At 34.4% G+C, this 15024-nt stretch overlaps 1 long non-coding RNA gene across 1 annotated transcript; it reads left to right on the top strand.

Moving 5' to 3' along the window:
* Nucleotides 1-1863: 1863 nt before the first annotated feature.
* Nucleotides 1864-13568, top strand: LOC115972978. Its single transcript, XR_004087576.1, has 3 exons — nucleotides 1864-2169; nucleotides 12132-12220; nucleotides 13441-13568. It is a non-coding gene; the product is annotated as an uncharacterized LOC115972978 (long non-coding RNA).
* The last annotated feature ends 1456 nt before the right edge of the window (nucleotides 13569-15024 follow it).

Raw genomic sequence — 15024 nt, 5'->3', positions numbered from 1 at the left:
AATTGATTAATAAAATAGATAGTAAAGATAAATATAAACCTCGTACAGAATCTGGCAAAACAAATTAAGAAACTAAACACTTCTGCAAAAAAAACTATAGCAAAATACGATAAATCAAAAGGGATAGAATCATAAGTAAAATTACTAAAGGCCAGAAACTAACAAAGAAAAAGCCGAGAAACAATTAGAGGCCCCAACGCCTAAAGTGATTTGAAAAAGTCCCGAGATTTCCACTTGGGTAAAAAAAATAGAATTGACAATTTCTCCTCCCTCAATAATGTGTGGAGAGGGTGAGGACGTGGACCATAAACCTATCTGATGGATGTATAATAAAAAATGAAAAAGAAAAGAGTGTAAATTGGGTCCGGTCATGGTGTAAAAGCCATGTTTTTTGCCACCTAATGTACCCAATAATTAAATGCCATGTCATTGTCTTACCCAAAAAACAGTACAACTTACCACACAGTGCAAACACAATAATTATAACCTATTTCAAAATTTGAAATTAAAACCTGTTTCTTAGAACAAGTAACACCGATTCAGCAACCCACCTCAGAATATCAATTCTGAAACTTCGAAAAAGAAACCCAAGTACACATAATCTTCAATATGACTTGAAAGTTGAAACCCATAACCATCATCAAGACCAAATTCGTTTTTCCTTAAAAATTTAGTTTTTTAATGGACTAAAATTTATGCTAAAAAAAATTCATTTTGTTAATGTGAAACACAATAAACGACAAATCCAGCAACATAATTTCTTTGAATTTTTACCAAAAAAATGATTTTTTTTTATTTTTTTATATATATATTTGAAATTTTACTTTCCAAGCCATAATTAAAGCCAACAACATAAGTACTTTCTAACCCACGAGAGTTTGCACTTGAACTTCCTTTCTTGCTTCCAGTTTAAACTTTTCGATGTCCCTCTTTTCCTTAAGAAGCTTAGCTCTCTCAAGCGGCATGTGCAGCACCATCTAATTAGTTGTTAATGTGGAGGGTGGGAAAATAGATCAAACGGTGGTGATAGTAGTGTCTCCGATGGTGTGTGATGGCATCTGTGGCCCTGTGGCAGGGTGGCTGGATCGGTGCAACCTTTTCTAAGGAGGAGATTCTGATTTTTATTTTTCAAATATGTTATAAATAAGTTGTTATTGTGTGTGGTAAGTTGTATGGGTTGTTTAGTAAAATGCTGATATGACATACAACTATTGGTGTAACACCCCGACCCAATTTTTATAATTAAACTATGTGTTTAAGTGGTTAAGTATTATTAATATTTTAAGCCACTTACTTACAAAAATTAATAGAAGAGTATTTAATAAGCATATTATTTTATAATGCCATTGAATGAAAATTGTAAAGATTATACATAATTGAATTGCTATCGGTATTTTAAATATATACTAAGTATGTACAAAATTATATTAAGTAGTTTAAGTTATTAGATATATAATTGTTGGTGTTTAATTAAGTCTATAAAGGTAGGGATATATATATATATATATATATATATAGTTGTGGTGTTTTAACTATATATGATGCATGAGATATTATAGAACATATATGCTCTTTTAATGTGATGGATATAACTTTATAAAGGTAAGGATATATATATATATATATATGTATATGTGCGTGTGTATATGCAAAGTGATATTATTTTGTAGAAAAGTGAGTGTGAATGCGAGAAAGTTAAAAAGGTAAGTTACCCTTTCTTTTCACCCAAGATATTTTGCTGGACTTCTTGGCTGCACTAGAAATTCCCTTGGTCATTCTTGCTTTACTTCTTTGTTTTCTTCCTTCTTTGTTCTTATTGGTTGCACCTTTATCTCTTCTTTGACTTTCTCAAGCTCTAGGACACCCCATAAGCTCTCTTGCTCTCATTTTCCACGGGTACACACACAAATCAAAAATTTCAGCTTACTTTGCTCTCTTTTTCTCTTAAGGAAAGTGCTAGGAAGCTCCCTTGAGTCTTCCTCTCAAGTCCACCGGTTCGCACACCAAAAGAAAGACAAAACCCCACCCAAAAGTCTTCCCCTTATCTCATTTCCTTAGCTGCACCAGACAAAAAGTCCAGCAGCAAGAAGGAAGCTTCTTTCAACTCTCTCAAGCTCTCTACCTCTCATACTTTCTGGTCCAGCCACTAGGAAAGGAAATTCTTTTCATGTAAGTCCACAGATATATATATATATATATATATGCTGTTTTAAGAAGCTCTGAAATTGTGTTGATGGTTTGTTGAAGGTAGATTAGGGTGTTTACTAATTAATGATTTTATATGATTAAGGAAGTAAGAAAAATTTAGGATGAGTATTTTTTATGCTGCTGCTGCTGGGATTTTTGTTGTATGTATTTTTGCTCTAAATGGTTAAATGACTATGTATAAATGTTTTATAACATGTTTGACAGTTTTTAGACCCCTTAAACAATTGATTTAACCTAAGTAATTAGCCAAGTTGTTACTTAGTCCAATTAAACAAGTCTAGGTTATCACAATATCAAAGATCAAATCATGCACAACAGCGGAAAATAAATAACACAAGATATGATCACCCAAGAAACCAAACCGGTAAAACCTGGGGAGGATTTGACCTAGCTATCCTCAAAGTAAACTTTAATCCACTATCTTGAAAGTATCGAAGTTCATACAATAAGACTTACAAGCCCCCACGCTTGACTTCTTATTACTACCAACCAGTAGAACTTACTGACATGACCATGTGCAAGCTCCGAATCCACAGACTCCTTCTTTCTTGGATTCACCACCAGATACAAGTACACCCGCTTGTGTTTTCTTTAAACTTCAATGGTAGCAACTGAATTGATCATCAAGGCGTAGATAAATCTTTTCCTTGAAAACCTTAAGTTTGTGTAAAAGAAAACTCCTCTAGATCTCACAAGAGATTTACACAAACCGCAATTATGAGCAATACTAAAACGTGGCTAGTGTTTGCCTTTTATACTTAAGACAAATAAGAAACCCTAAAAACGTTTTAAAACACTTAGGGCTGAGTTGGACGAATCTACAGAAAAACATTCTGCCCGAGCTTCGATCGATCGAGCCAGGCCGAAAGGCACAATACTTCCTGCTTTAACTCAATTCCAACTTTACATAAAATCACAACTTTGAGCTAGACTAAAAACACTTCTAAAACATTTTTTTGATCATGGTTTGCCAACAATACAAATTAGAGTTCTAAATACAGAAAATCCTAAGACTTTAGAACCTAACAAATTCCCTCTTTGGCAATCCGTGACAAAACACTACTAGAAACTCAAAGTTTACAAAATAAAAAGTCATTTACAAAATAATGCTCATAAAACAAATTCAATCCTAACTACTATCCATCAGTTGCAAGTGTAGACAGCAACTCAATTGAATCAACTTGTATATTTCTTGAAACACTAAACAAAAAGCATAACCGCATGTGTGGAAACAATACAAGTAAACAAAATACGTCTTGATTTCAAACAACACACAAATAAAGACAAATATCAATGAATAACTCATAAATATAAATCAATAAGCAGTTTTGAAACAAAAAACATATAAAGTACCAACAAAACATAAAAACTCCCCCTAACATGAATATCCCATCAAAAAACATGGCAAGAGCTAAAAATGTAAAGTACAAAGTGAAGCACCTAGATACAATCTAAACTCCACAAGCTCCAACCAAAATAAATAAAACTCCCCCTGAAAGCAAAAACCCTCTACAAAAGTACTCCCCCTTTTGTGACGAAATGCCAAAGGGCAAACAAGATATCCATCATCAAAAGGGAGGTGGTCTAAACTGCGCCAACTCCGCATGCAAGGCACGGATCTCATCGAGCACGTCCACCAAAATCTGTCCTAGAGCCGCCTGAATGGTCAAGACATGATCCAACGTGCGACGAATGTCTGAATCATCCGAAGCAGTCGGTGGAGGAACATCAGCATTAGCAGTAGCACCTGATATCTCAGTAGCATCAGTACCTGTAGAAGAGGGATGAGGGGGAACAAAACTAGATGACGCACCCCTAGGACGAGAAGGAGCAACTCTCAAGTGAGCAGCCCTCTGTTAAAGGAAAGTGGCACCTATGGGAGCAATCACATGCACAGGCTCACCAGACGGAAAACCATCTAAACCTAAAAAGAGAAAAATCCTCTGAATAAAAATAGGATGAATAAATGCATGCCCTACGGCAGAACTCCTATGAACCTCGTTCAAAGAACGAAGGAACAAATGAGGAAAACTGATCGAAGCACCAGAAGCAAAAGCATACAAAAAAACACATCGCTCTAAAGGGATGGTGTGGAAGTGAGAAATAGGCCACAACGAATGACACGCTATCCTAAAGAAAAGGTAAGCAGTCTCGGTAAGCTTAGCAGACATGATCCGAGGATCAGAACCCCACTGGATAGATGACCCAGTGATGTATGACATGACTACATCTAATGAGGGTGACTCATCATAGGGATAGTCAGGCTCCCGCACAACCAGAACCACAAGAGCCTCAACCACTACCCGAGGGGTAATGGTGAACTCTACACCTCGTATCCAACTCCGAACAAGGGTGTTGGAATCATAGACGTGGCAAGAGAGGTTCGAGAAGAACTCTCTAATCAGGGCAGTCCGGGGTGGATGATCTATCTTTAAGAGAGGCAGCCAACCTCTAGACTCAAAATTGGCCTTAATGGCCAGATCAAGCTCATTTAAGACCACAGCTCGCTTAGCCCATATCTTACGCTTACAGTTCAAGGTCTCAAAGGCTTCTCTACACTTATCATTCCTAAACAACTCAACCCTAGTGGGAGACTCAGAGGAAGTGGAAGTGGTCCTATGGGCTCTAGTTTTCCTAGGCATGGTGCTAGGATAAGGACCAACACATAGAGAGAAAAAAAAAAAAAAAAAAAAAAACCAAGGGCAAACTGCAAGTTAGCATAAAAACAGAATATAGAATAAAAATCTGTATGATGCATGAACATGTTAGATGACATGATGCATGTTCTAATGCAGTGCAATTAAGTCCAACAAGTTCAAATTCACAAAATTCAGCTTGAACATAGAGGTATTAACACAAAAACCCCAAAATTTTGAAAAACCACTTGATCAATTTAAGAAATATTGACGAATTGATCATCACACATGATAGAAATCACATATTAATGACCAAATTTATCATTGTAACAAGCCAATTTCATCAATTTAACCCAATTAGACAAAATCCCCAATTCAGAACAATTTCAAACCCTAGAATTTTTAGTTTCTCAAAAAATACAAAATTGATCAAATTAAACTATAAGAATCATCATTATAGCATCATAGAACAAAAAACCATTGATCAATTTCACCAAAATAGGTTCGAATCATCAAAAACCCCAAAATTTTGAAAGTACCGAAAATAGCCACAAGAATGCATGAAAAATGCATGAAAACATGAAATAAAATGCAAAAGGAAGGGCAAAAGAGACTTACCGGCCTTCAAGGACAAAAACCTTGCAAAAATCGTGGAGGAAAATGACAAAAAATTGATGGTGGAGCCTTTAGCCAACGCAGAGAGAGAGAAAAGTTGAAAAACTTTTGAAAAAGTCCTTTTGAAAAGGACAATTTGACCTATTTAAAAACATGTTTCACAAGTTTCAATCGATCGAAAAATAGCCTCGATCGATCGAAAAAAACAATTTGAAACAAGTTCGATCGATCGAATATCAGTTTCGATCGATCGAAATAGACAGAGACTCTCTCTATCAAATTTAAAGATTTTTGATTGATCGAAAAACAGAATGGATCGATCGAAATAGGTAGAGGCTCACCAAGTTTTGAGGAAAAAACACAGTTTTTGAAAAACATTTAGAATTAACTCAAAGCATTGAAATTTAAGAACAAAAATGCATGAGTATGTGATGATATGGTTTTCAAAACAAGAATTTTAAGCCCAAATTCCTCAAAACAAAATTTCTTGCATACTCCAAAAATTTTCAAGCAATAAATTAATTTTGCACAAAATTCAAAGTATTTGCAAAACTTGGTTGGTCAGACCATAAACACATACAATAACATGTACAAAGTTTAGCAAAGAGTAACTTGTGTAATGTGTGCAACTAGCAAAAGCTTGAGATACATATGAGGTGATATATGAATAGCAATCAATCACTCACAAAATCTACAAAATTCATCACAAAGAATTTCAAAGAGACTATCACCTAAAGAGTTACATCATATAACTCCCAAATCTCCTAGATCATAAACTTGCAATCGTGTAAGTTTCTTGTATTTATGCCTCATAATATACATACCAATTTTAAGTCATGTGAGTATGGCATCAAGCCTAATAGTACACACCAATTTTAAGTATTAAACAATATAAACCGAGGCTTCACCTTATGTTCTTTTTATGCATGTGCTACACTTTCTCGAATACAAAATCTTATGATATGCACTAAGGTGTTCATGATTGGCTAGTGAACAGTGGTGAGATGGTTATTTATGCCTTTCTCTAAAAGTTCAAGTCAAACATTTAAAAACATGTGACTTCAAGCTTAAGACAGAATAATCAAATACCATACACATCTTTCCCACACAACATGCACTACAAAGCCTCAACTAGTAAAGTGCAATAAATAAGCTCATCAAAGCTAAACAAGGTACAAAAGACATGTTATGTGAAAATAAATTGACCAACCTTGTTCTTAAAAACCAAGAAGAATAGTACAAAAACAAAATTTGCTTCCTTTTTCTTTTTCTTTTTTTTATTTTATTTAAAATTAAAAAAAACACCTAGAATGAAATGCATGAATGTCATGCTATGCAAATCCTAGAAAAAAAAAAAAAAAAAAAAAAAAAAAAAAAAAAAAAAAAAACCACAACCAAGGAACAATGGTCACAAAGGGTAGAGTAATGAAGCACAAGGACCAAGAAGACAAAGACAGATCAGGGACACAGAATGACACCAATCACTTGACGAAGAGTCTCAAACTTACTTCTATCAAGAGGTTTGGTGAAAATTTCGACATTCTGACGTTCAGTAGGAATATACTCAAGACACACAATCTTTCTTTCAACAAGATCCCTAATGAAGTGATATATAATCTCTATGTGCTTAGTCTTAGAATATTGAACAAGGTTCTTAGATATGTCAATAGCACTAGAGTTATCATAGTAAACCACCATGGTATCTTGGGATATCTCATAATCAGTTAAAACCTTTTTCATCCAAAGAAGTTGTGAGCAACAACTTCCAGCAACAATATATTTTGCCTCGACAGTAGACAAGGACACAGAATTTTGCTTTTTGCTCATCCAGGCAACAAGATTAGCACCAACATAAAAATATCCACCAGTGGTGCTTTTTCTATCATCAGCATTACCAGCCCAATCAGAATCAGAAAAACCAGCAAGAGACAGATTAGACTTTTTACTATAAAATAATCCATAATCACAAGTTCCAGCAACATATTTAATTATTCTTTTAACAGCATTTAAGTGTGAAACCTTAGGATTAGACTGAAATCTAAAACAAACACCAACACTAAATGCAATATCAGGCCGACTAGCAGTCAAATATAATAAACATCCAATCATACTTCTGTATAATGTAACATCAACAGACTCACCTGATGGATCATTTGTTAATTTTGCATTGGCGGCCATTGGTGTTCTAGTATGGGCAACATTGTCCAGTCCAAATCTCTTGACTAGATTCTTTGCATATTTTGCTTTGTTGATGTAGATCCCTGAATTCGTTTGCTTCACCTGTAATCCCAAGATATAAGTTAGTTCACCAAGCATACTCATTTCAAACATCACCTTCATTTCATCTACAAAAGAATGAGCAAAAGAGTCATTAGTAGCACCAAAAATAATATCATCTACATAAATTTGAGCTACAACAAAACTGTTCTTATCCTTTCTTATGAAGAGAGTAGTGTCTGCAAATCCCCTTTTGAAGCTATGCTCAGTAAGATATGCAGTCAATCTATCATACCAAGCCCGTAGAATTTGTTTCAAACTATACAGTGCTCTCTTCAACTTATACACATCATCAGGTCTGTGAAGGTCAACAAATCCTTTAGGTTGTTCAACATATACTTCTTCTTGCAGCAATCCATTCAAGAAAGCACTTTTGACATCCATTTGATATAGCTTGAAGTTCAGATGACTAGCTATAGCCAACAATATCCTAATGGATTCCAATCTTGCTACCGGAGCAAATGTCTCATCAAAGTTAATCCCTTCCACTTGTATGTAGCCTTGAGTAACAAGTCTTGATTTATTTCTGATAACAGTGTCATGTTCATCTGACTTTTTCTTGAAGATCCATTTAGTTCCAATTACATTTACACCCTTTGGTCTAGGAACTAATTCCCACACGTCATTTCGAACAAATTGATGAAGTTCTTCATGCATGGAGTTTACCCAATTAGCATCTTGAAGTGCCTCATCTACCTTTTTCGGTTCAAATTGGGACAGATAGCATGAGTGTGTAATGACACTTAAGGCTTTTGACCTTAATCTCATGTTGTCATTCAAACTTCCCAATATATTTGAGGAGGGATGATTAATCCTTACTCTAGAGGAAGGACCTTTAACTAGAGATGTGGATGTACCTCTTTGTTTTGATAAAGGACTAAATTCATGTTGAACCTGTTGAGTCTTATGAACTGGAGTGGATGGTTCAGGACTTGATGACACAAAAATTGCATCATTCAACACTATTAGCTCCTCATCACTATGTTTCACAACATAATCAATAGGAAGAGAGTCATTAACCTCCATAGGCTTATCTTGAACCTGAGTAGTACATTCTGGATGTGCTTCTGGACATACTTCATCATTGATCACAACATTTGACGATTCTATGACAGTTTTGGTTCTCAAATTATACACTCCATATGCTCTACTAGTAGAAGAGTACCCTAGAAAATATCCCTTGTCACTCTTAGCATCAAATTTCTCTATGTGCTCTCTATCACGTAGAATGTAACAATTACTGCCAAATATCCTGAAATACTTAACGACCGGCTTCTTTCCTCACCAGAGTTCATAAGGAGTCTTCTTGGAATCAGGTCTAAAATACACCCGGTTGAGTGTATGGCAAGCAGTGTTAATTGCTTCTCCCCAGAAAGATTTTGGCAATTTTTTATTGTGCAACATGACACATGCCATCTCTTGAATGACCCTATTTTTCCGTTCAACTATTCCATTTTGTTGTGGTGTCTTGGGTGATGAAAATTCTTGATGTGTGCCCTGTTCATTGCAGAAGGTAGCTAGCTTGGTATTCTCAAATTCTCTTCCATGGTCACTTCTAATTCTAGCTACCACTGTATCTTTTTCAACCTACATTTTCTTACATAGATGTATCATCTTCTCAGGAGCCTCAGCTTTATCTTTCAAAAGCACAACCCATGTATATCTGGTAAAGTCATCCACAACCACTAGAATATATTTCTTTCCTCCTAAACTCTGAACTCGAGCAGGACCCATAAGATCAATGTGCAGTAACTCCAGAGGTCTTGAAGTTTGAACACTAGCCACAGATGGATGTTTATATTTTATCTGTTTACCTATCTGACATGGTCCACATATGCACTTATCTATCTTCTCAAACTTAGGTAAACCAACAACAACATCACATTTGAAAACCTTTTCTAACTGCTTATGACTTGCATGCCCCAGCCGTTGATGCCACAAATCAACTTGATCAATCTTTGCACTAAAACACTTGTTGCTTATGCTTGGTGTCAATCCATAACAGTTGTCTGTTGTCCTTGCACCAACACACATACAGTCATCTCCTCCATCGAGTATCTCACATTCATACTTAGTAAAAAGAACATTTAGTCCATTGTCGCAAATCTGACTGATGCTGAGTAAATTTGCCTTCAGTCCATTAACATACCAAACATCTTCAAAGACCGGTAACCCTAGGATGTCCACAGTTCCAATGCCTCTGATGACAGATTTGCTTCCATCTCCAAAAGTGACTGTCTCAATCTTTCCTTCAAAGAGGGTCTTGAATAATCCTTTATTTCCTGTCATATGCCTGGAACAACCACTATCCAAATACTAAAGACAAGAATCACATGCCTTTAAGGCAGTTAAGGCAGTATAACACAAATAATTATTACCACATATGATAAGACCAAGACATTCAAGGAAAGATTTAACAAACTCAACAATAGACAAATACACAAAGTAAGCAAGTTGATGAATAAGTAGAAAGAATTTCCAAAAGTCCATAACAAATGGGTCAAGGATCAACTCAGTGATCAAAGGATCAACAACAAAAGAGCTACCCGCTCTGATACCACTTGACAATTTTTAGACCCCTTAAACAATTGATTTAACCTAGGTAATTAGCCAAGTTGTTATTTAGTCCAATTAAATAAATCTAGGTTATCACAATATCAAAGATCAAATCATGCACAGCAGCGGAAAATAAATAACACAAGATATGATCACCCAGGAAACCAAACCGGTAAAAACCTGGGGAGGATTTGACCTAGCTATCCTCAAGGTAAACTTGAATCCACTATCTTGAAAGAATCGAAGTTCATACAATAAGACTTACAAGCACCCACGCTCGACTTCTTATTGCTACCAAACAGTAGAACTTACTGACACGACCACGTGCAAGCTCCGAATCCATGGACTCCTTCTTTCTTGGATTCACCACTAGATACAAGCACACTTGCTTGTGTTTTCTTTAAATTTCAATGGTAGCAACTGAATTGATCATCAAGGCGTAGATAAATCTTCTCCTTGAAAACCCTAAGTTTGTGTAAAGGAAAACTCCTCTAGATCTCACAAGAAATTTACACAAACCGTAATTATGAGCAACACTAAAATGTGGCTAGAGTTTGCCTTTTATACTTAAGACAAATAAGAAACCCTAAAAACGTTTTAAAACACTTAGGGCTGAGTTGGACGAATTTGCAAAAAAACATTCTGCCCGAGCTTCGATCAATCGAGCCTGTCTTTCGATCGATCGAGCCAGGCCGAAAGGAACAATGCTTCCTGCTTTAACTCGATTCCAACTTTACATAAAATCACAACTTTGAGCTAGACTAAAAACACTTCTAAAACATTATTTTGATTATGGTTTGCCAACAATACAAATTAGAGTTCTAAATACATAAAATCCTAAGACTTTAGAACCTAACAATGTCTAATGAGTGTATTAAAATCCCTATATGAAAATACCATTCTTTGATAATTGTTTGTGAATTTACGAGAAAAACGTTGCAAAACTGTCACTGTGACAAATTCTGTGTTTGTGCATGATAAATTATGTATTAAATTACATATAGTGAATTTGGATGCTAGGGATAATTCCTATGAAACCTAAGACATTTCTGGTTGTTATAGAAGTGGTCTCAAAGAATTTGGATGAACATAAAAATAATGGTTTAATTTTTAAGTTGCAAGAAATTCTGTCAGGACAAATGTGAGTATGCTGTCTTGTGTGATTTTTAGTAAATCATGGGTTTTTCTTTAACTCCGAAATTTTTATGGTATATACTGGACATACAGGGGAGTAGTTCTGTAAAATTTCATAACAATTGGATGTGTTTGAGCAGCCCGTTTGTATTTTACAAATGGAGCCTATGCTGCTGGAATAGAATAGTGAATAGTAAGGGACATGCCTAACTTTGTGGATTTAATTCTCAAGTTAGGGTGAATGTTTTGAACTATAATTTAATATGCATATCTTTTGGTATGTCTCAATCATAGATTAATCTTGTGTAACTTTTTTTGAGGTTTAGTACTCAAAGGAAGGGGTTCTAAACCATGAGACAGTTGTATGTATGAAGCTGTTTTGCTAGACAGGTTGTATGTTACCATATGAATGAATATAGTTATATGACCATGCTTAAAAGATTTTATATTTAGGCATGCATTATTGCCCTAACCTCAAAGCACATTTTGAAATAAAGTTAGCTCTTCTAGAGATATGGGATTAATATAAGAATGTTGGTTTCTCTAGGATTTTGTACTTCTTGTTGATGAATGTATTTTGTGTTTGTGGGAACCTCTTTGAGATGGGATTAGGACTTCCTTCATTCTAAGAGATAGGCTTTGAGACGAATGTGAAGTTTATGATAAGGAATTATATATAGTAATAAGCTTTGATATTTGGTTTAGGTGTTACCAGTATCCAAGTCAAAGCTCCTTCGACTTTAGGCTCTCAGTTCCTCTGCTTTCGGGTAAAGGATAAGTTATATGGGCATTTGGTAAGTCATGAGGTTATTTTAAAGTATATTATGCATTAAAATGTTTTTAATTAGAGATATGGCGTGTAATCATTATTCTGACAAAGATATGTTCGTGAGCTTTCGAAACCTTATGTATATGATTTCAGCATATTGATGCTATTACTGATTCTGCGAAAATGATGTTTAAAGAAAAGAATGGAAATGCTATTATCATGAAATGTCATGCAAAATAAGAAATTTCAGTATGATGTAAAGTATGAAATATTTTCGGGTTATGTCTTCTGGTAATCTGAACTCGGCTAGTAGGGGTTAATTACTGGCTTTCCATGGAAAAATGTTATCTGTTTGGCCATTTAAAGTAGAGGAAATGGGGCTGCCTGTAACTCTAGGCCATTTAAAGTAGAGGAAATGGGGTTGCCTGTAACTCTAATCTGAATAAGGCCTTCTCCCCAATGTGTACAGACAGTAGGGAGGAATAAAACCTGGAGGGGATGTGCCATCAGGCCTCCCAAAGGGGACAATATCATACACACGGGGGCACCCAAATGTGATGAGGCCTTCTTTGTACAGCTTATCAAATATGAACTAACCAATATGATATGAACAGCTATGTTATGTTATTAATCATGAGAAAATTATTTTGTTTAAATGCATTATGAAAAGTTAAAAACTCTCATGAAAATAAGAATTTTCTGATAAAAAGAAAGCTTTTCATTAAAGATAAAAGTTTCTGAAGTTCTGTTGTACTATAATGATAAAGCTTCTGATGAAAATACAAGTTTACGTTTAAAAGTTATCAAATATCTGTTTTTTTTTATGAAACGTTAAGTTTTATGACCATGAAAGATATATTATTTTATGAAAAGAAGTTTATAAAGAAAAATTTTCTTATTAGTCAAGATGTTTATAGTTTAATACAAAGTTGCCGATTATCTGATTTAAGTTAAAATAATTATTTTGTAATGAGAATATACATATGGTGACTTTGTAGGAAATGAAAGAAGTTTAATCTGAAAGGTTTTGGTAATATGAACCTGATAAGAAAAAGGAGAAAAATTATTTTCTATGAAGAACGTATAAACTATTATTATGAATAGTATAGAATACTATGCATGAAAACATGTTCTCCTATTCGAATATTCATAGAATGAAACGAGCTGATTTACATGCATCCTTATTGAATTCTCATATATCTTACCCTTACTGAACTGTGTAGCTCACCCCTTCCACTCTTTCAGTTAACATGTTTTATTTTGGAGCAAAGGGAACCTTAGTCGAGCTTGGAAGGAGCTGGTTTTAGTTTTATATGTATAGATCCTAAATTAGCAATTTGATGTTTAGCTTTGTAGTATTGTGTATTTTAGGATCTAAAGAAAGTTGTGTGCCTTAAAGTATTAAGAGATGTATTATGTGAAAGTGTGGAAATTAAATGATTGGTGGATTATGTTATATTTTGAATACAGTGTAGATGCTCTGACTATCAAGTGAAAAACGATATCAAGAAATAAAGAAAATTATGCTGAAAAGAAAGAGAGAATTTTGGAAAAATTTACTAAAAGTTAAGTTGGTTCTTGTTAATATCAGGTTTAAACTTGATATTAGCATGCCGGTCATGGTCACGAATCCGGGTATCGGGTTTGAGGCGTGACAATTGGATAGTGTAAACTAAAGCTTTTCTGCCACATCTTGACTGAATTTAAACTCAAAAGAAAATTATATTAAAAAATAGAAAGAAAATGAAGATTAAGATTGAGAATCATCTTTAGAATCAAAGTAATAGGGAAGGGAACTCCATATTTGACTAAAGCGGAGTAGGGTTCGAATAATAATCAGTGATATGCCCAAAGTAGGCCTCCTTTTTTCTCACTTAAAGTCGTGAAACTGTGTTTTCCTTTACTTCAGTTGGTATCTCTTGCCCTAGATTGAGTTTTTTTTTTTTTTTTGGGGGGGTAAAAGCCCTAGATTGAGTTAGTTTTTGTTATCGGTGTCTTTCTAGTGTATTGTTTCATGGTTATCTTTATATATATATATATATATATATATATAAATTCCTCGTAAATTAAATCAAGTAACATAATGTATTTCGTAATTGTGATTGTGTTAATGTTAGGTTACCTGTCGTGATTTTTACATAAAAAATTTAGGATTGCTCGTCATTTGAACAACTAGTCGCTAACCCGTACGATGCACGGGATAGTTAAACAAAATTTATACACATTCACCTTTATTGGTAAAATCATTTGAAAACAATTCTAGCTAATACCTAAATGTAAGAGACATATTGACTTACTATTTAAAGTAGCCTTCTGAAAAATTTACACATATTGTGCAACTGAGCCTTAATTTCTCATCAACGGTTAGAAATATAAACTGCAAATATATAAATAAAGACCATGACTTGAGAAGGACGCATTAAACTTCAAATTAGAGTAGTAAAGTTACTTTCTTAATCTTTGCTCAGTTGTAATAATAATATAGAGGAAATTCAAAACATGGAAAGAGAATAAAAATTACAACAATTAATTTCATTATCTTTCATGCTATACTTTGTAATTGTATGGAATTAAGTCAACTCAATTTAAGTAGTTGTAATAAAATTGGCTTCTACTATTCTCTATTCTATAGAGATATGAACATATTGGATTTCTCAAACCCAGTATTGCAATAAAATGATTTATTATTGAAAATAAGAAACAATTAAGCTCATCCCTTAAAGATTTACCTCTTGTACTTGGTAATTCCCATTCAAACTTTAAAATAGATTATTTGCCTTACCTAGATGTTTTCCTTGTGGTGAGGACAAATAAAATGAGACAGGTGCT

The sequence above is a fragment of the Quercus lobata genome, unplaced genomic scaffold, assembly GCF_001633185.2.
Source record: "Quercus lobata isolate SW786 unplaced genomic scaffold, ValleyOak3.0 Primary Assembly Scq3eQI_1866, whole genome shotgun sequence".
Classification (NCBI taxonomy): domain Eukaryota; kingdom Viridiplantae; phylum Streptophyta; class Magnoliopsida; order Fagales; family Fagaceae; genus Quercus; species Quercus lobata.
Note: the sequence above shows the minus strand (reverse complement) of the source record. Positions and strands in the feature narration are given on the sequence as shown.